This window comes from Oncorhynchus keta, unplaced genomic scaffold (genome assembly GCF_023373465.1).
Source record: "Oncorhynchus keta strain PuntledgeMale-10-30-2019 unplaced genomic scaffold, Oket_V2 Un_scaffold_17732_pilon_pilon, whole genome shotgun sequence".
NCBI lineage: Eukaryota > Metazoa > Chordata > Actinopteri > Salmoniformes > Salmonidae > Oncorhynchus > Oncorhynchus keta.
The window spans coordinates 48,417-70,860 of record NW_026290829.1 but is presented as its reverse complement, the minus strand read 5'-3'; the positions used below and the strand labels follow the sequence as shown (position 1 = coordinate 70,860).

General features: G+C 45.3%; 1 pseudogene; it reads left to right on the top strand.

Annotated features, from left to right (window-relative positions):
* The first annotated feature begins 7,172 nt into the window (after positions 1–7,172).
* The window catches only part of LOC127927814 (DIS3-like exonuclease 1), a 63,439-nt pseudogene continuing 48,167 nt past the window's right edge, over positions 7,173–22,444 (top strand).

Genomic DNA, 22,444 nt, shown 5'->3' with positions numbered 1-22,444 from the left:
CACTTTAATTACTGAACAAGGAATTCCATTGTTGCCGAGCAGCCAGCATTCTAAAGATCAGTAATTGGGCCACCGTCGGCCTATCGGCTTGGTGAAATATAAACGTTAGGATTAACATCCATTAAAGCAAAGCTCCAGGCCACTTTACTACAAGCAGTAGCACAGCGTAACCTGATAGTTCCTGGATAGGCAGCCGCTGTGACGTTGCAGTTTCAGAACCATGGACAGACATCAGTAGTATATACTTTGTGAGTGGCTGACTCATTAGGTTATTTTGGTTAGGTGGGGGGGGGGGGGGGGGCAAACTCAGACTTGGTGGGATTCTGGAGAAACTGACAGTGGTGTAAGAACATGGTTAGGTTGGGGGGTGGGGGGCCAAACTCAGACTTGGTGGGATTCTGGAGAAACTGACAGTGGTGTAAGAACATGGTTGGGTGGGGGGGGGGGCAAACTCAGACTTGGTGGGATTCTGGAGAAACTGACAGTGGTGTAAGAACATGGTTAGATTGGGGGTGGGGGGCCAAACTCAGACTTGGTGGGATTCTGGAGAAACTGACAGTGGTGTAAGAACATGGTTGGGTGGGGGCAAACTCAGACTTGGTGGGATTCTGGAGAAACTGACAGTGGTGTAATAAGAACATGGTTAGGTAGGGGGTGGGGGTTCAAACTCAGACTTGGTGGGATTCTGGAGAAACTGACAGTGGTGTAAGAACATGGTTAGGTAGGGGTTGGGGGTGGGGGGCAAACTCAGACTTGGTGGGATTCTGGAGAAACTGACAGTGGTGTAAGAACATGGTTAGGTAGGGGGTGGGGGGTGGGGGGCAAACTCAGACTTGGTGGGATTCTGGAGAAACTGACAGTGGTGTAAGAACATGGTTAGGTAGGGGGGTGGGGGTGGGGGGCCAAACTCAGACTTGGTGGGATTCTGGAGAAACTGACAGTGGTGTAAGAACATGGTTAGGTTTTTTGGGGGTGGGGGGCAAACTTCCTGACTTTGGGATTTGTGGCAACTGACAGTGGTAAGAACTGGTTTGGTTGGGGGTGGGGGTGAAACTTCAGACTTGGTGGGTTCTGGAGAACCAGTGGTGTAAGAACATGTTTAGGTAGGGGGTGGGGGTGGGGGGCAAACTCCACTTGGTGGGATTCTGGAGAAACTGACAGTGGTGTAAGAACATGGTTAGGTAGGGGTGGGGGTGGGGGGCAAACTCAGACTTGGTGGGATTCTGGAGAAACTGACAGTGGTGTAAGAACATGGTTAGGTAGGGGGTTGGGGGTGGGGGGCAAACTCAGACTTGGTGGGTTCTGGAGAAACTGACAGTGTGTAAGAACATGGTTAGGTTGGGGGTCCTGGGGTCTTTGTGACTTGGTGGGATTCCACATAGTGACATGGTTAGGTAGGGGGGTGGGTGGGGGGCAAACTGTGACTTGGTGGGATTCTGGAGAAACTGACAGTGGTTAAGAACATGGTTAGGTAGGGGGTGGGGGGCAAACTCAGACTTGGTGGGATTCTGGAGAAACTGACAGTGGTTTAAGAACATGGTTAGGTTCTGGGGGTGATTGTTCCTCAGACTTGGTGGGATTCTGGAGAAACTTTGGTGTAAGAACATGGTTAGGTAGGGGGTGGGGGGCAAACTTTTTTTGGGATTCTGGAGAAACTGACAGTGGTGTAAGAACATTTACATTTCTTCTTTATTTTCTTAACTCTATTTCTTGGTTAGGTAGGGGGTGGGGGTGGGGGGCCAAACTCAGACTTGGTGGGATTCTGGAGAAACTGACAGTGGTGTAAGAACATGGTTAGGTAGGGGTTGGGGGTGGGGGCCAAACTCAGACTTGGTGGGATTCTGGAGAAACTGACAGTGGTGTAAGAACATTTAGGTTGGGGGGTAAACTCAGACTTTGGGATTCTGGAGAAACTGACAGTGGTGTAAGAACATGGTTAGGTAGGGGGGGGGGGGGGGGCAAACTCAGACTTGGTGGGATTCTGGAGAAACTGACAGTGGTGTAAGAACATGGTTAGGTAGGGGGACAAATGGGGGGCAAACTCAGACTTGGTGGGATTCTGGAGAAACTGACAGTGGTGTAAGAACATGGTTAGGTAGGGGTTGGGGGGTGGGGGGCAAACTAGACTTGGTGGGATTCTGGAGAAACTGACAGTGGTGTAAGAACATGGTTAGGTTGGGGGTGGGGGGCAAACTCAGACTTGGTGGGATTCTGGAGAAACAGACAGTGGTGTAAGAACATGGTTAGGTAGGGGTGGGGGTGGGGGGGCAAACTCAGACTTGGTGGGATTCTGGAGAAACTGACAGTGGTGTAAGAACATGGTTAGGTAGGGGGGGGGGCAAACTCAGACTTGGTGGGATTCTGGAGAAACTGACAGTGGTGTAAGAACATGGTTAGGTAGGGGTTGGGGGTGGGGGGCAAACTCAGACTTGGTGGGATTCTGGAGAAACTGACAGTGGTGTAAGAACATGGTTAGGTAGGGGTGGGGGGTGGGGGGGGGCAAACTCAGACTTGGTGGGATTCTGGAGAAACTGACAGTGGTGTAAGAACATGGTTAGGTAGGGGGTTGGGGGTGGGGGGGCAAACTCAGACTTGGTGGGATTCTGGAGAAACTGACAGTGGTGTAAGAACATGGTTAGGTTGGGGGTGGGGGCAAACTCAGACTTGGTGGGATTCTGGAGAAACAGACAGTGGTGTAAGAACATGGTTAGGTAGGGGGGGGGGGGGGGGGCAAACTCAGACTTGGTGGGATTCTGGAGAAACTGACAGTGGTGTAAGAACATGGTTAGGTAGGGGGTGGGGGTGGGGGGGGCAAACTCAGACTTGGTGGGATTCTGGAGAAACTGACAGTGGTGTAAGAACATGGTTAGGTAGGGGGTTGGGGGTGGGGGGGCAAACTCAGACTTGGTGGGATTCTGGAGAAACTGACAGTGGTGTAAGAACATGGTTAGGTAGGGGGTGGGGGGTGGGGGGGGCAAACTCAGACTTGGTGGGATTCTGGAGAAACTGACAGTGGTGTAAGAACATGGTTAGGTAGGGGTTGGGGGTGGGGGGCAAACTCAGACTTGGTGGGATTCTGGAGAAACTGACAGTGGTGTAAGAACATGGTTAGGTAGGGGGTTGGGGGGTGAGGGTAGGGGGGTGGGGGGGGCAAACTCAGACTTGGTGGGATTCTGGAGAAACTGCCAGTGGTATAAGAACATGGTTAGTAAATGTTTTTCTCCTTTTCTCTGACAAATGAAAGGAAAGGGAATTGTAGCAGTAGCCTGATTAGCAATACAGACTTTAAAAAAGCAGTTGGCGTTTGAAATGAAACTGTCCTCATCTGTTCTTAGTAACCGAAAGCAGCAACAGTACTAGAGCCTTAAGCAATATAGCCATCCACCTATAGTGTTAGTGGTGAATCTGTCCCGTTTGTCACTGGGCAAAACACCCCTCTTTCTCTCTGCTGCACAACAATGCCTCAATTTACAGCTTCCACGCAGGGATCAATAGTGATTTGATTGGTGCCTCATTCAACTTGAAGGTCAGAGCAGAAGATCACGGGTCCGTACCAAATGGCACCCTATTCCCTACATAGTGCACTACTTTAGACCAGGGTCAGTAGGACTCTGGCACCCTATTCCCTACATAGTGCACTACTTTAGACCAGGGTCAGTAGGACTCTGGCACCCTATTCCCTATATAGTGCACTGCTTTAGACCAGGGTCAGTAGGACTCTGGCACCCTATTCCCTATATAGTGCACTGCTTTAGACCAGGGTCAGTAGGACTCTGGTACCCTATTCCCTATATAGTGCACTGCTTTCGATCAGCTTTGGTCTAAAGTAGTGCACTATATTGGTAATTTAAGGGAGCCTTTTGGGAACGAAACCCACCTCATTTTAGACCATGACGGTCTCCTGTCAGACCTGATCAACATCAAAAACCCTCCTATTGCTTTGTACATTCGCTTTCTCACAGCAACTTGTGAAGAAAAGTGAACGTTCTTGAATCTCGTCCCACAGAGACAGTGATAATTCAAGGGGATTCAACTCCAACGGGGTTTCTAGGCTACTGTAAAATACTTTCACACTGTAACATATTTGATGTGTTTTATGTTTTTTTCATAGGACTGTTGGGAGATAAGTCCCCCGTTGTGGGCTCAAGGGGTTCCAAATAATCAAACAACTCATAAAACAATACCTCTCCGCTGGAGGTATGATGATACAGCGTGGTCTTCTTTAGATGGAAGCACTTCCTGTCTCATTGTTACGTGGCAACATGCTAATAACGTGGTAATTCTAATCAAATGCGGAAATTACCCCTTTAAAAAAATGCACCCTCTGGTACAGAGGTTTTTAGAAATATAGCCAAACAGTTTCAAATAGTTCAATAGACATTACATTTACAATTTAACTCGAATAGAAGCAGATAGGCTACAAAACACAATTCAACCTAACGGAAGCATACTCAGAAACACAATACTTCTCAGCATCAATATCTTTGAAGGACCCAATCACATTATAGACTACTCTATCACACTGCAACTAATTAACAAGCATAATCAGACCTTGCAACAACACTTGAGACATAGCAATTATCCCAGCAGCACTTGAGACGTGACACTTACCAAAGACGAGCAATTAAAGGGCATTAAAACATATTCTGGAGAACTTTGCTGAACTCAATGGCATTAGAAAAATTCCCGGAGACAGAGAAGCCTACCTTTTCTGTGTTCTGTGATCTCTTCCTTCCCAGAGACAGTCTTTAGCTGTGTAGCCTATCGTTCAACAGTGTCTTACGCACCTGGTAAATAAGGATAATATATTTCCTGTGGCGAAAGTCGATTAAATTGTGGATAAATTGTCGCGTAAGGTTGTACAGTCAAGCCCCTAAAGCTTCAATGATATTCGCTCCTCACTTCTCTCGCGCATCGCTTCTATCCACACTGCAACTGGCGCTCGAGCGCGGATCATTTAAATACCAGTGACGTCACGAATACTCTCATCTCTGGTACCAGGGCTGGGATCAATTCAGATACGCTCTCATCTCCGGTACCAGGGCTGGGATCAATTCAGATACGCTCTCATCTCTGGTACCAGGGCTGGGGTCAATTCAGATACGCTCTCATCTCCGGTACCAGGGCTGGGGTCAATTCAGATACGCTCTCATCTCCGGTACCAGGGCTGGGGTCAATTCAGATACGCCATTTCTGCTGTCATGTTTTATTGTTATTTAAATTAACTCATCTCTGGTACCAGGGCTGGGGTCAATTCAGATACGCTCTCATCTCCGGTACCAGGGCTGGGGTCAATTCAGATACGCTCTCATCTCTGGTACCAGGGCTGGGGTCAATTCAGATACGCTCTCATCTCTGGTACCAGGGCTGGGGTCAATTCAGATACAGTCTCATCTCCGGTACCAGGGCTGGGATCAATTCAGATACCCTCTCATCTCTGGTACCAGGGCTGGGGTCAATTCAGATACGCTCTCATCTCCGGTACCAGGGCTGGGGTCAATTCAGATACGCTCATCTCCGGTACCAGGGCTGGGGTCAATTCAGATACGCTCTCATCTCCGGTACCAGGGCTGGGGTTAATTCAAATACACTCTCATCTCTGGTACCAGGGCTGGGATCAATTCAGATACGCTCTCATCTCCGGTACCAGGGCTGGGGTCAATTCAGATACGCTCTCATCTCCGGTACCAGGGCTGGGGTTAATTCAAATACACTCTCATCTCTGGTACCAGGGCTGGAGTCAATTCAGATACGCTCTCATCTCCGGTACCAGGGCTGGGGTCAATTCAGATACGCTCTCATCTCCGGTACCAGGGCTGGGGTCAATTCAGATACGCTCTCATCTCCGGTACCAGGGCTGGGGTCAATTCAGATACGCTCTCATCTCCGGTACCAGGGCTGGGGTCAATTCAGATACGCTCTCATCTCCGGTACCAGGGCTGGGGTCAATTCAGATACGCTCTCATCTCCGGTACCAGGGCTGGGGTCAATTCAGATACAGTCTCATCTCCGGTACCAGGGCTGGGGTCAATTCAGATACCCTCTCATCTGGGTACCAGGGCTGGGGTCAATTCAGATACGCTCTCATCTCCGGTACCAGGGCTGGGGTCAATTCAGATACGCTCTCATCTCCGGTACCAGGGCTGGGGTCAATTCAGATACGCTCTCATCTCCGGTACCAGGGCTGGGGTCAATTCAGATTGAAAGCAGTCAGTTCAGAAAGGGATTTTTATTCAAAATAAAAAAACTATTGAAACACTTTTGACATAAATAGCTTCTGCTGTCAGTTTGAAAATAGATGCCATTTTTTTCTTCCATTTTTTATTGTTATTTAAATTAACTTCCTGAATTGACTGACTTCTATTCGAATTTACCAGGCCTACATGGACATGTGCCCATTCATAAATATATATTTATATATTTTTTTATTTATTAAAAAGATTATTTAACTAGGAAAGTCAGTTAAGAACAAATTCTTATTTACAATGACGGCCTACCAAAAGGCAAAGACCTCCTGCGGGAACAGGGGCCTGGGATTAAAATAAATACTAAAAAAATACAATATGAATATAAATATAGGACAAAACACACATCACAACACGAGAGACAACACAACACTACATAAAGAGATACCTAAAACGGGGACGGGTTCCTGGGATTAAAAATAAAAAATAAATTCAACAATATCACGTAATATAACGATAATAATTAATTATAACATCAAAAGATCACCTTGGTTTGGATATGATTATTATATAGTTTGATTAACTCATAACAAAAACAAAAAAAATTAGCATAGAACATTAACATCGGTGGAGAAACAAACTGTTGCATATTGTCACAATGAATCAGTTGAGAAATCAATCATCGGTGCAATTCGCTTTGGCTTTAAATGGACTTAAATAGCTTTATTTTCCAAAGGGAATTTAATTTCTGGTGTCAGGGCAGGGATATACAAGCACATTCAAATCACTCATGACAGTGCACTGCATCCAACAAAGGTTTAAACTGGATACGTTAACATATTGTTTTCCGCTTTTCTAAAGACATTTATAATCTGTAAGAAAAAGTGTGTGTGTGTGTGTGTGTGTGTGTGTGTGTGTGGGTAATTGATGACGTCAACTCGACGAGCCCTACCGCGTTTGCGCAGTGTGCTTCCTGGACTTGAATGGTTTGTTTACAATTTCGGAATCGGTTCCCGCTTGTCTTGTCAACAGCAGCTATAATCTTTCAAAACAATCGTCCCAAAAACGTTTTCTATGAAGCGGGGTGACAATGATTAAGACCGAGAAGGTGTTGCATTTGAAGAGTTCCCGAGGACGGAAGGTCCGTGTGGTCCGGGAACATTATTTGAGAGAACATGTTCCCTGCTACAGCTCTCTCTGTCAGGCACAATGCGCCAACGGTAAAGTCAGTTTTTACAAAATAAAATTCTCTATAAGTCTTCCTTCTGATGTCCGTCAAATTGTAGGAAAAACGTAAATGTAACATGCTAACTTGCTGAATTACAACAAGGCATAAGGTAAACTATGATGTTTCTCTTTTGTATCACACTGTCACGTGATGTTAGTTGTTACACCGTAACAACACGTGTCACCCTTTTAACAGCTAGTTCCTGAGTACAATAGCAATAAAATAATGATGATGGCCTGAGAGGCAGTAAAGGTAGATAAGACGACTTAGACTCCTGGGCATAAATGCGTATAGCTACGAATAGACGTGGATGTTGTTGACAACAGTGTTGCTGTGTTTGAAATGATCTCCATTCAAGACATGGTAGAGTCTGAACCTGTTCATACCTACAGAGACAGAGTACACCTGCTCAAACACCCTCATCATACACTATCCCTTTTCTAGAGTGATTAGTTGACAGATTATCTCTCTCTCTCTCTCTCTCTCTCTCTCTCTCTCTCTCTCTGTTCTGTCCCAGCAGAGGGCAAGGTGCTGTCTGGAGAGGTGACTCACTATGTGATGCCTGATGCAGGCGTGGCGAGGGACTTTATGGAGATTCTGGAGTTTAGAGAGATCCAGGGGATAGTGTTCACTCAGACCGCCTGCCAGGCTGTCCAACACAGCAGAGGACGCAGGTACAGGAGCTACATGCCTTCACCCTACACATAGATAATTACTGTAACACATGTTGAGTAACTAGGCCTTCATACCATTGGTGTTGGGGCAGACAGTAGTACTGAGACATCTACCATTGGTGTTGGGGCAGACAGTAGTACTGAGACATCTACCATTGGTGTTGGGGAAGACAGTAGTACTGAGACATCTACCATTGGTGTTGGGGCAGACAGTAGTAATGAGACATCTACCATTGGTGTTGGGGCAGACAGTAGTACTGAGACATCTACCATTGGTGTTGGGGCAGACAGTAGTACTGAGACATCTACCATTGGTGTTGGGGCAGACAGTAGTACTGAGACATCTACCATTGGTGTTGGGGCAGACAGTAGTACTGAGACATCTACCATTGGTGTTGGGGCAGACAGTAGTAATGAGACATCTACCATTGGTGTTGGGGCAGACAGTAGTAATGAGACATCTACCATTGGTGTTGGGGCAGACAGTAGTAATGAGACATCTACCATTGGTGTTGGGGCAGACAGTAGTAATGAGACATCTACCATTGGTGTTGGGGCAGACAGTAGTAATGAGACATCTACCATTGGTGTTGGGGCAGACAGTAGTAATGAGACATCTACCATTGGTGTTGGGGCAGACAGTAGTAATGAGACATCTACCATTGGTGTTGGGGCAGACAGTAGTAATGAGACATCTACCATTGGTGTTGGGGCAGACAGTAGTAATGAGACATCTACCATTGGTGTTGGGGCAGACAGTAGTAATGAGACATCTACCATTGGTGTTGGGGCAGACAGTAGTACTGAGACATCTACCATTGGTGTTGGGGCAGACAGTAGTAATGAGACATCTACCATTGGTGTTGGGGAAGACAGTAGTAATGAGACATCTACCATTGGTGTTGGGGCAGACAGTAGTAATGAGACATCTACCATTGGTGTTGGGGCAGACAGTAGTAATGAGACATCTACCATTGGTGTTGGGGCAGACAGTAGTAATGAGACATCTACCATTGGTGTTGGGGCAGACAGTAGTAATGAGACATCTACCATTGGTGTTGGGGCAGACAGTAGTAATGGGGTCAGAACAGTACACCTACCAATGGTATGTCATGGGGAGAGACTGACAGAACAGTACACATCTCCAATGACTATGTCATGGGGACAGAACAGTACTGACACCCTCCAATGACTATGTCATGGGGACAGAACAGTACACCATCTCCAATGACTATGTCATGGGGACAGAACAGTACACATCTCCAATGACTATGTCATGGGGACAGAACAGTGACACCTCTCCAATGACTATGTCATGGGGACAGAACAGTACACCATCTCCAATGACTATGTCATGGGGACAGAACAGTACACCTCTCCAATGACTATGTCATGGGGACAGAACAGTACACCTCTCCAATGACTATGTCATGGGGACAGAACAGTACACCTCTCCAATGACTATGTCATGGGGACAGAACAGTACACCTCTCCAATGACTATGTCATGGGGACAGAACAGTACACCTGTCCAATGACTATGTCATGGGTACAGAACAGTACACCTCTCCAATGACTATGTCATGGGGACAGAACAGTACACCTCTCCAATGACTATGTCATGGGGACAGAACAGTACACCTCTCCAATGACTATGTCATGGGGACAGAACAGTACACCTCTCAAATGACTATGTCATGGGGACAGAACAGTACATCTCTCCAGTGACTATGTCATGGGGACAGAACAGTACAGCTCTCCAATGACTATGTCATGGGGACAGAACAGTACAGCTCTCCAATGACTATGTCATGGGGACAGAACAGTACACCTCTCCAATGACTATGTCATGGGGACAGAACAGTACACCTCTCCAATGACTATCTCATGGGTACAGAACAGTACACCAACCAAAATAACAGTAACTGCTCATAGGGAAACAGAGAAAATGACTTTTTTTTATTGTCCAGCCAAATGACATTGTAGTTAGACAGATGTGTTTATCTGTTGTCCCTACTGACGAGGTTACATTCATATTGACCCTGACCTCTGACATGACCTTTGACCCTAGACGGCAGTTACTGCCTTCTTGCTGGACACCCACTGGAATACGATCCCAAAGATCAGTGACCACGACAAATAGTTTGATACTTTTATCAGCAAAGAACAATACATAATAGCAAAGGGACACCAAGAGACTGCAGCCCCAAAGATCAGTGACACCAAGGTAAACCGTAGAGACTGCAGCCCCAAAGATCAGTGACACCAAGGTAAACCATAGAGACTGCAGCCCCAAAGATCAGTGACACCAAGGTAAACCATAGAGACTGCAGCCCCAAAGATCAGTGACACCAAGGTAAACCGTAGAGACTGCAGCCCCAAAGATCAGTGACACCAAGGTAAACTGTAGAGACTGCAGCCCCAAAGATCAGTGACACCAAGGTAAACCATAGAGACTGCAGCCCCAAAGATCAGTGACACCAAGGTAAACCGTAGAGACTGCAGCCCCAAAGATCAGTGACACCAAGGTAAACCGTAGAGACTGCAGCCCCAAAGATCAGTGACACCAAGGTAAACCGTAGAGACTGCAGCCCCAAAGATCAGTGACACCAAGGGAAACCGTAGAGACTGCAGCCCCAAAGATCAGTGACACCAAGGTAAACCGTAGAGACTGCAGCCCCAAAGATCAGTGACACCAAGGTAAACCGTAGAGACTGCAGCCCCAAAGATCAGTGACACCAAGGTAAACCGTAGAGACTGCAGCCCCAAAGATCAGTGACACCAAGGTAAACCATAGAGACTGCAGCCCCAAAGATCAGTGACACCAAGGTAAACCGTAGAGACTGCAGCCCCAAAGATCAGTGACACCAAGGTAAACCGTAGAGACTGCAGCCCCAAAGATCAGTGACACCAAGGTAAACCGTAGAGACTGCAGCCCCAAAGATCAGTGACACCAAGGTAAACCGTAGAGACTGCAGCCCCAAAATCAGTGACACCAAGGTAAACCGTAGAGACTGCAGCACCAAAGATCAGTGACACCAAGGTAAACCCGTAGAGACTGCAGCCCCAAAGATCAGTGACACCAAGGTAAACCGTAGAGACTACAGCCCCAAAGATCAGTGACACCAAGGTAAACTGTAGAGACTGCAGCCCCAAAGATCAGTGACACCAAGGTAAACCGTAGAGACTGCAGCCCCAAAGATCAGTGACACCAAGGTAAACCGTAGAGACTGCAGCCCCAAAGATCAGTGACACCAAGGTAAACTGTAGAGACTGCAGCCCCAAAGGTCAGTGACACCAAGGTAAACCATAGAGACTGCAGCCCCAAAGATCAGTGACACCAAGTGATGCCAATTGCTGACGTGAGTGACGCCAGTTGCTGACGTGAGGGATGCCAGTTGCTGACGTGAGGGATGCCAGTTGCTGACGTGAGGGATGCCAGTTGCTGACGTGAGGGACGCCAGTTGCTGACGTGAGGGATGCCAGTTGCTGACGTGAGGGATGCCAGTTGCTGACGTGAGTGACGCCAGTTGCTGACGTGAGGGATGCCAGTTGCTGACGTGAGGGATGCCAGTTTTGGCCTTTTTCCTTGGTTTCAATGTAACTTCTTGCAGTTACTGCAGACATGAACCCCATTTTCTCCGTAACACAACACAATGGAGGCAGGATATTTGTCCACGTGATAAAACACGTATTTCATGTATAGAAAAAGGATCAGAACTCATTTTTGACCAAATGTGCAATTACTACACTTTTACTTTGTAGGGCAGAGTAGACATACACCTTATGACATATCTATCATAGTGGAGGACACAGGTGAGTTATACCTACACATTATGACATATCTATCATAGTGGAGGACACAGGTGTGTTATAGGTACACATTATGACATATCTATCATAGTGGAGGACACAGGTGTGTTAAACCTACACATTATGACATATCTATCATAGTGGAGGACACAGGTGTGTTAAACCTACACATTATGACATATCTATCATAGTGGAGGACACAGGTGTGTTAAACCTACACCTTATGACATATCTATCATAGTGGAGGACACAGGTGTGTTAAACCTACACCTTATGACATATCTATCATAGTGGAGGACACAGGTGAGTTATACCTACACATTATGACATATCTATCATAGTGGAGGACACAGGTGAGTTAAACCTACACATTATGACATATCTATCATAGTGGAGGACACAGGTGTGTTAAACCTACACCTTATGACATATCTATCATAATGGAGGACACAGGTGTGTTATAGGTACACATTATGACATATCTATCATAGTGGAGGACACAGGTGTGTTAAACCTACACCTTATGACATATCTATCATAGTGGAGGACACAGGTGTTTAAACCTAACAGTATACAGTATACAGTATACGGCTGTTATACAATACACACCCCTATCTAACAGTAGTGGAGGATACAGGTGTGTTATACACATTATGACATATCTAACATAGTGGATACACAGGTATATAGGTACACTTATGACAATCTACACACCCCTTCTAACAGTATACAGTATCCGCATAGGCACTTATTCAATACACACCCCTTCTGACAGCGATCTACAGTATACAGGCTTATACAATACACACCCCTTCTAGGGACAGTATACAGTATACAATCTCCTACACTTATTCAATACACACCCCTTCTAACAGTATGACAGTATCTATCATATGGGGACAATACACACACCTTCTAACAGTATATCAGCGGAGGACACAGGTGTGTTCAATACACACCCCATTCTAACAGTATACAGTATACGGCTCTTATACAATACACACCCCTTCTAACAGTATACAGTATACAGCTCTTATACAATACACACCCCTTCTAACAGTATACAGTATACGGCTCTTATACAATACACACCCCTTCTAACAGTATACAGTATACGGCTCTTATACAATACACACCCCTTCTAACAGTATACAGTATACGGCTCTTATACAATACACACCCCTTCTAACAGTATACAGTATACGGCTCTTATTCAATACACACCCCTTCTAACAGTATACAGTATACGGCTCTTATTCAATACACACCCCTTCTAACAGTATACAGTATACGGCTCTTATTCAATACACACCCCTTCTAACAGTATACAGTATACGGCTCTTATACAATACACACACATTGGTGTTTGTTCTTGTTCAAAGTTGATGACTTCGTGTAAATAACAGTCCCGGTAGACTTTCAGCAGCCTCGTCCTGGTCTCCTTTTGTTTCCGTTAGCTCACGTTTTATAAATCTGTTGCATCGTTAACTTGACGAGGCTTCACTTTGTGTGTGTGTGTGAGTGTGTGTGAGTGTGTGTGTATGTGTGTATGCGTGCGACCGTGTGTGTGTGTGTGTGTGTGTGTGTGTGTGTGTGTGTGTGTTGTGCTGATGTCATGCTGTGTAGTTGGTTAAATTGCAGAGCTCTATTCACTAAAACACACAGGGGACCCCAGGACGAACCGCTGAGTCAGGGAGTCTCTGTTATACCCACTGACACGCTATCCTGTTGGTAGGAAAGATTTGTATTGAGTTATTACATACTGTGGGTTATCACATACTGTGGGTTATCACATACTGTGGGTTATCACATACTGTAGGCTATCACATACTGTGGGTTATCACATACTGTGGGTTATCACATACTGTAGGACATCACATACTGTGGGTTATCACATACTGTAGGCTATCACATACTGTGGGTTATCACATACTGTAGGTTATCACATACTGTGGGTTATCACATACTGTGGGTTATCACATACTATAGGTTATCACATACTGTGGGTTATCACATACTGTGGGTTATCACATACTATAGGTTATCACATACTGTGGGTTATCACATACTGTAGGTTATCACATACTGTGGGTTATCACATACTGTAGGCTATCACATACTGTGGGTTATCACATACTGTAGGTTATCACATACTGTGGGTTATCACATACTGTAGGTTATCACATACTGTAGGTTATCACATACTGTAGGTTATCACATACTGTGGGTTATCACATACTGTAGGTTATCACATACTGTGGGTTATCACATACTGTGGGTTATCACATACTGTAGGTTATCACATACTGTAGGTTATCACTACAACATACTGTAGGTTATCACATACTGTAGGTTATCACTACAACATACTGTGGGTTATCACATACTGTAGGTTATCACATACTGTGGGTTATCACATACTGTAGGTTATCACATACTGTAGGTTATCACATACTGTGGGTTATCACATACTGTAGGTTATCACATACTGTAGGTTATCACATACTATAGGTTATCACTACAACATACTGTAGGTTATCACATACTGTAGGTTATCACATACTGTAGGTTATCACTACAACATACTGTGGGTTATCACATACTGTAGGTTATCACATACTGTAGGTTATCACTACAACATACTGTAGGTTATCACATACTGTAGGTTATCACATACTGTAGGTTATCACATACTATAGGTTATCACATACTGTGGGCTATCACATACTGTGGGTTATCACATACTGAAGGTTATCACATACTGTGGGCTATCACATACTGTGGGTTATCACATACTGTGGGTTATCACATACTGTAGGCTATCACATACTGTGGGTTATCACATACTGTAGGTTATCACATACTGTAGGCTATCACATACTGTGGGTTATCACATACTGTGGGTTATCACATACTGTGGGTTATCACATACTGTAGGTTATCACATACTGTAGGCTATCACATACTGTGGGCTAACACATACTGTAGGTTATCATATACTGTGGGTTATCACATACTGTAGGTTATCACATACTGTGGGTTATCACATACTGTAGGTTATCACATACTGTAGGCTATCACATACTGTGGGTTATCACATACTGTAGGTTATCACATACGGTAGGCTATCACATACTGTGGGCTATCACATACTGTGGGTTATCACATACTGTGGGTTATCACATACTGTAGGTTATCACATACTGTGGGTTATCACATACTGTAGATTATCACATACTGTAGGCTATCACATACTGTGGGTTATCACATACTGTGAGTTATCGCATACTGTAGGTTATCACATACTGTAGGTTATCATAAGTAATCCTTCTCACCCCCCCTTAAGATTTAGATGCACTATTGTAAAGTGACTGTTCTACTGGATGTCATAAGGTGAATGCACCAATTTGTAAGTCGCTCTGGATAAGAGCATCTGCTAAATGACTTAAATGTAAATGTATCACATACTGTGGGTTATTAGACTACAAGGTTATTAGGCTACAAGGTTATTAGGATACATACTGTAGGTTATTAGGCTACAAGGTTATTAGGCTACACGGTTATTAGGCTACGAGGTTATTAGGCTACGAGGTTATTAGGCTACGAGGTTATTAGGCTACATACTGTAGGTTGCTAGGGTACATACTGTAGGCTACAAGGTTATTAGGATACAAGGTTATTAGGCGACATACTGTAGGTTGCCAGGTTATTAGGCTACAAGTTTATTAGGCTGTGAGGTTTTTAGGCTATATACTGTAGGTTGCTAGGGTACATACTGTAGGCTACAAGGTTATTAGGCTACATACTGTAGGTTGCTAGGGCTACATACTGTAGGCTACAAGGTTATTAGGCTACAAGGTTATTAGGCTACATACTGTAGGTTACTATGTTATTAGGCTAGGTTATTAGGCTACATTATTAGGCTATGAGGTTATTAGGCTACATACTGTAGGCTACATGGTTATTAGGCTACATACTGTAGGTTACTAGGTTATTAGGCTACATACTGTAGGTTAGGTTATTAGGCTATACTGTAGGTTACTAGGTTATTAGGCTACATACTGTAGGTTACTAGGTTATTAGGCTACATACTGTAGGTTAGTAGGTTATTAGGCTACATACTGTATGCTACTAGGTTATTAGGCTACATACTGTAGGTTACATACTGTAGGTTACTAGGTTATTAGGCTACATACTAGGTTACTAGGTTATTAGGCTACATACTGTAGGTTACTAGGTCATTAGGCTACATACTGTAGGTTACTAGGTTATTAGGCTACATACTGTATGCTATAAGGTTATTAGGCTACATACTGTAGGCTACATACTGTACGTGCTACAAGGTTATTAGGCTACGAGGTTATTAGCAGTGGTGGAAAAAAGTACACAACTGTCATACCTGAGTAGAGGTAAAGATACCTTGATAGAAAATGACTCAAGTAAAAGTGAAAGTCACCCAGTGAAATACTACTTAACTACTTATAATAATACTACTTAACTACTTACTACTTAAAAGTCTGAAAGTATTTGTTTTTAAATATACTTAAAGTATTACAAATAAATATAATTGCTAAAATATACTGAAGTATCAAAAGTCAAAGTAAAAGTATGAATCATTTAAATTCCTTATATAAAGAAAACCAGACGGCATCATTTTCGTGTGTTTTTTAATTTACAAATAGCCAGAGGCTCCAACACTCAGACATAATTTACAAACCAAGCATGTGTTTAGTGAGTCCACCAGATCAGAGGCTGTGGGGACGACCAGAGATGTTCTCTTGACAAGTGTGTGAATTAGACAATTTTCCTGTCCTGCTAAGCATTTAAAAAATTGAACGAGTACTTTAAGATGTCAGGGAAAATGTATGGAATAAAAAATACATAATTTTCTTTAGGAATGTAAGGACGTTAAAAGTTGTCAAAAATATAAATAGTTGTCACGCCATGACCTGTGTATTCTTTGTTTTCTTTATTATTTTGGTTCGGTCAGGGTGTGACCGTAACTGATGTGTGTGTGTATGGCCCTGTCTAGGGGTTTTGTACGTCTATGGGTGTTTACTAGTCTAGGTGTTTATGTATGTCTATGGTTGCCTAGATTGGTTCTCAATTAGAGGCAGCTGTTTATCATTGTCTCTGATTGGGAACCATATTTAGGCAGCCATATTCCTTGGGTTATTGTGTGGGTTATTGTCTATGTGTTAAAGTGCCTGTGTCTGCACTTGTTTATATATATAGCTTCACGTTCGTTTTGTTGTTTTGTAAAGTGTTCTTCGTTTCATTAAAAGAAGAATGGATTCACATCCTCCATTCAACCAACGTGACAATAGTAAAGTACAGATAACCCCAAAAACTACTTAAGTAGTACTTTAAAGTATTTTTACTTAAGTACTTTAAAGTATTTTTAACGTAAGTACTTTAAATAATTTTTACTTAAGTACTTTAAAGTATTTTTACGTAAGTACTTTAAATAATTTTTACTTAAGTACTTTAAAGTATTTTTTACGTAAGTACTTTAAAGCTACTGCTGTAGCTGGTGTCAGATCTAGGACTATACTTCATGGTACTTCATGAGACCATACTTCATGGTACTTCATGGTACTTCATGAGACCATACTTCATGGTACTTCATGAGACCATACTTCATGGTACTTCATGGTACTACAGGAGACCATACTTCATGTTACTTCATGGTACTACATGAGACCATACTTCATGAGACCATACTTCATGGTACTTCATGGTACTACATGAGACCATACTTCATGGTACTTCATGGTACTTCATGAGACCATATTTCATGGTACTTCATGGTACTACATGAGACCATATTTCATGGTACTTCATGGTACTACATGATACCATACTTCATGGTACTACATGTGACCATACTTCATGGTACTTCATGGTACTTCATGGTACTTCATGGTACTTCATGAGACCATACTTCATGGTACTTCATGGTACTTCATGGTACTTCATGAGAGACCATACTTCATGGTACTACATGGTACTTCATTGTACTTCATGATACCATACTTCATGGTACTGATAAGACCATACTTCATGGTACTTCATGGTACTTCATGAGACCATACTTCATGGTACTTACATGGTACTACATGGTACTTCATTGTACTTCATGAGACCATACTTCATGGTACTTGAGACCATACTTCATGGTACTTCATTGTACTACATGAGACCATACTTCATGGTACTACATGGTACTTCATACTTCATGATACCATACTTCATGGTACTTCATGAGACCATACTTCATGGTACTTCATGGTACTTCATGGTACTTCATGAGTACTACATGAGTACCATACTTCATGGTACTACATGAGGTACCATACTTCATTGTACTTCATGAGACCATAGACTTCATGGTACTACATGGTACTTCATTGTACTTCATTGTACATGAGACCATACTTCATGGTACTACATGGTACTTCATTGTACTTCATGAGACCATACTTCATGGTACTACATGGTACTTCATTGTACTACATGAGACCATACTTCATGAGTTGCTATTTCATTGTTATCTTTTCACTTTTACGTTGTTTATGTCTTGTCTACTATTTTACGAGACCATATTTGAGTTTTATCCCACTTTATATCAGCCCACATATCAGCACAACGATGCACTCTGAGTAGAAAATGAATTGTTTCTATCAGGCAGTACAACCGGCTACGCAGCTTGCTGAAGGACCCTCGTCATCACTGTATCCTGTTTGCCAACGAGTTCCAGGAGTATTCCTACTGCCCCAGAGAAAAGGGAGAGCCGCAGGACAAATGGCAGACCAGGTGAGTGGCCTTCCTACACCACCTCCTCCGTCTTCATCCTCTGCCTTCATCCTCCTCCTTCATCCTGGGGTGGCGGGTAGCCTAGTGGTTAGAGTGTTGGGCCAGTAACTGAAAGGTAGCCTAGTGGTTAGAGTGTTGGGCCAGTAACTGAAAGGTTGCTAGATCGAATCCCTGAGCTGACAAGGTAAAAATCTGTCGTTCTGCCCCTGAACAAGGCAGTTAACCCACTGTTCCTAGGCCGTCATTGAAAATAAGAATTTGTTATTAACTGACTTGACTGGTAAAATAAATCAAATAAAATCCTCCTTCTTCATCCTCTTTATCCTATTCCGTCTTCATCCTCCTCTGCCTTCTTCCTCCGCCTTCTTCTGCCTTCATCCTCCTCTGCCTTCATCCTCCTCTGCCTTCATCCTCCTCTGCCTTCTTCCTCCGCCTTCTTCTGCCTTCATCCTCCTCTGCCTTCATCCTCATCTGCCTTCATCCTCCTCTGCCTTCATCCTCCTCTGTCTTCATCCTCCTCTGCCTTCATCCTCCTCTGTCTTCATCCTCCTCTGCCTTCATCCTCCTCTGTCTTCTTCCTCCGCCTTCTTCTGCCTTCATCCTCCTCTGCCTTCATCCTCCTCTGTCTTCATCCTCCTCTGTCTTCATCCTCCTCTGCCTTCATCCTCCTCTGTCTTCTTCCTCCGCCTTCTTCTGCCTTCATCCTCCTCTGCCTTCATCCTCCTCTGCCTTCTTCCTCCGCCTTCTTCTGCCTTCATCCTCCTCTGCCTTCATCCTCCTCTGTCTTCATCCTCCTCTGTCTTCATCTTCCTCTGTCTTCATCCTCCTCTGTCTTCATCCTCCTCTGTCTTCATCCTCCTCTGTCTTCATCCTCCTCTGCCTTCATCCTCCTCTGTCTTCATCCTCCTCTGCCTTCATCCTCTGTCTTCATCCTCCTCTGCCTTCATCCTCCTCTGCCTTCTTCCTCCTCTGCCTTCATCCTCCTCTGCCTTCATCCTCCTCTGCCTTCATCCTCCTCTGCCTTCATCCTCCTCTGCCTTCATCCTCCTCTGCCTTCATCCTCCTCTGTCTTCATCCTCCTCTGCCTTCTTCCTCCTTCTCCTACTCCTCTGCCTTCATCCTCCTCTTCATCCTCCTCCTCCGACTGTAAAACCCAATATTAAGCCAGTTAATGCAAGTCAAGTCTGTGTGTGTGTGTTTAGGCATCACTCTGTGTATCTGTATGGTAATGCAGGTGTGTCCTCGTCTCCCTCCCTGTAGGTGTGTGGTAATGCAGGTGTGTCCTCGTCTCTCTCCCTGTATGTGTGTGGTAATGCAGGTGTGTCCTCGTCTCCCTCCCTGTAGGTGTGTGGTAATGCAGGTGTGTCCTCGTCTCTCTCCCTGTAGGTGTATGGTAATGCAGGTGTGTCCTCGTCTCCCTCCCTGTAGGTGTGTGGTAATGCAGGTGTGTCCTCGTCTCCCTCCCTGTAGGTGTGTGTATCTGTATGGTAATGCAGATGTGTCCTCGTCTCCCTCCCTGTAGGTGTGTGTATCTGTGTGGTAATGTAGGTGTGTCCTCGTCTCCCTCCCTGTAGGTGTGTGTATCTGTGTGGTAATGCAGGTGTGTCCTCGTCTCCCTCCCTGTAGGTGTGTGGTAATGCAGGTGTGTCCTCGTCTCTCTCCCTGTATGTGTGTGGTAATGCAGGTGTGTCCTCGTCTCCCTCCCTGTAGGTGTGTGGTAATGCAGGTGTGTCCTCGTCTCTCTCCCTGTAGTTGTATGGTAATGCAGATGTGTCCTCGTCTCCCTCCCTGTAGGTGTGTGGTAATGCAGGTGTGTCCTCGTCTCCCTCCCTGTAGGTGTATGGTAATGCAGGTGTGTCCTCGTCTCCCTCCCTGTAGGTGTGTGTATCTGTGTGGTAATGCAGGTGTGTCCTCGTCTCCCTCCCTGTAGGTGTATGGTAATGCAGGTGTGTCCTCGTCTCTCTCCCTGTAGGTGTGTGGTAATGCAGGTGTGTCCTTGTCTCCCTCCCTGTAGGTGTATGGTAATGCCGGTGTGTCCTCGTCTCCCTCCCTGTAGGTGTGTGTATCTGTGTGGTAATGCAGGTGTGTCCTCGTCTCTCTCCCTGTAGGTGTGTGTATCTGTGTGGTAATGCAGGTGTGTCGTCGTCTCCCTCCCTGTAGGTGTGTGGTAATGCAGGTGTGTCCTCGTCTCCCTCCCTGTAGGTGTGTGTATCTGTGTGGTAATGCAGGTGTGTCCTCGTCTCCCTCCCTGTAGGTGTGTGTATCTGTATGGTAATGCAGGTGTGTCCTCGTCTCCCTCCCTGTAGGTGTGTGGTAATGCAGGTGTGTCCTCGTCTCCCTCCCTGTAGGTGTGTGTATCTGTATGGTAATGCGGGTGTGTCCTCGTCTCCCTCCCTGTAGGTGTATGGTAATGCAGGTGTGTCCTCGTCTCTCTCCCTGTAGGTGTGTGGTAATGCAGGTGTGTCCTCGTCTCCCTCCCTGTAGGTGTATGGTAATGCCGGTGTGTCCTCGTCTCCCTCCCTGTAGGTGTGTGTATCTGTGTGGTAATGCAGGTGTGTCCTCGTCTCTCTCCCTGTAGGTGTGTGTATCTGTGTGGTAATGCAGGTGTGTCCTCGTCTCTCTCCCTGTAGGTGTGTGGTAATGCAGGTGTGTCCTCGTCTCTCCCTGTAGGTGTGTGGTAATGCAGGTGTGTCCTCGTCTCTCTCCTGTAGGTGTGTGTATCTGTATGGTAATGCAGGTGTGTCCTCGTCTCTCTCCCTGTAGGTGTGTGTATCTGTGTGGTAATGCAGGTGTGTCCTCGTCTCCCTCCCTGTAGGTGTGTGGTAATGCAGGTGTGTCCTCGTCTCTCTCCCTGTAGGTGTGTGTATCTGTATGGTAATGCAGGTGTGTCCTCGTCTCTCTCCCTGTAGGTGTGTGTATCTGTATGGTAATGCAGGTGTGTCCTCGTCTCCCTCCCTGTAGGTGTGTGTATCTGTATGGTAATGCAGGTGTGTCCTCGTCTCCCTCCCTGTAGGTGTGTGTATCTGTGTGGTAATGCAGGTGTGTCCTCGTCTCTCTCCCTGTAGGTGTGTGGTAATGCAGGTGTGTCCTCGTCTCCCTCCCTGTAGGTGTGTGGTAATACAGGTGTGTCCTCGTCTCCCTCCCTGTAGGTGTGTGGTAATGCAGGTGTGTCCTCGTCTCTCTCCCTGTAGGTGTGTGGTAATGCAGGTGTGTCCTCGTCTTTCTCCCTGTAGGTGTGTGGTAATGCAGGTGTGTCCTCGTCTCCCTCCCTGTAGGTGTGTGGTAATGCAGGTGTGTCCTCGTCTCTCTCCCTGTAGGTGTGTGTATCTGTGTGGTAATGCAGGTGTGTCCTCGTCTCCTCCCTGTAGGTGTGTGGTAATGCAGGTGTGTCCTCGTCTCTCTCCCTGTAGGTGTGTGGTAATGCAGGTGTGTCCTCGTCTCCCTCCCTGTAGGTGTATGGTAATGCCGGTGTGTCCTCGTCTCCCTCCCTGTAGGTGTGTGTATCTGTGTGGTAATGCAGGTGTGTCCTCGTCTCCCTCCCTGTAGGTGTATGGTAATGCAGGTGTGTCCTCGTCTCTCTCCCTGTAGGTGTGTGGTAATGCAGGTGTGTCCTTGTCTCCCTCCCTGTAGGTGTATGGTAATGCCGGTGTGTCCTCGTCTCCTCCCTGTAGGTGTGTATCTGTGTGGTAATGCAGGTGTGTCCTCGTCTCTCCCCTGTAGGTGTGTGTA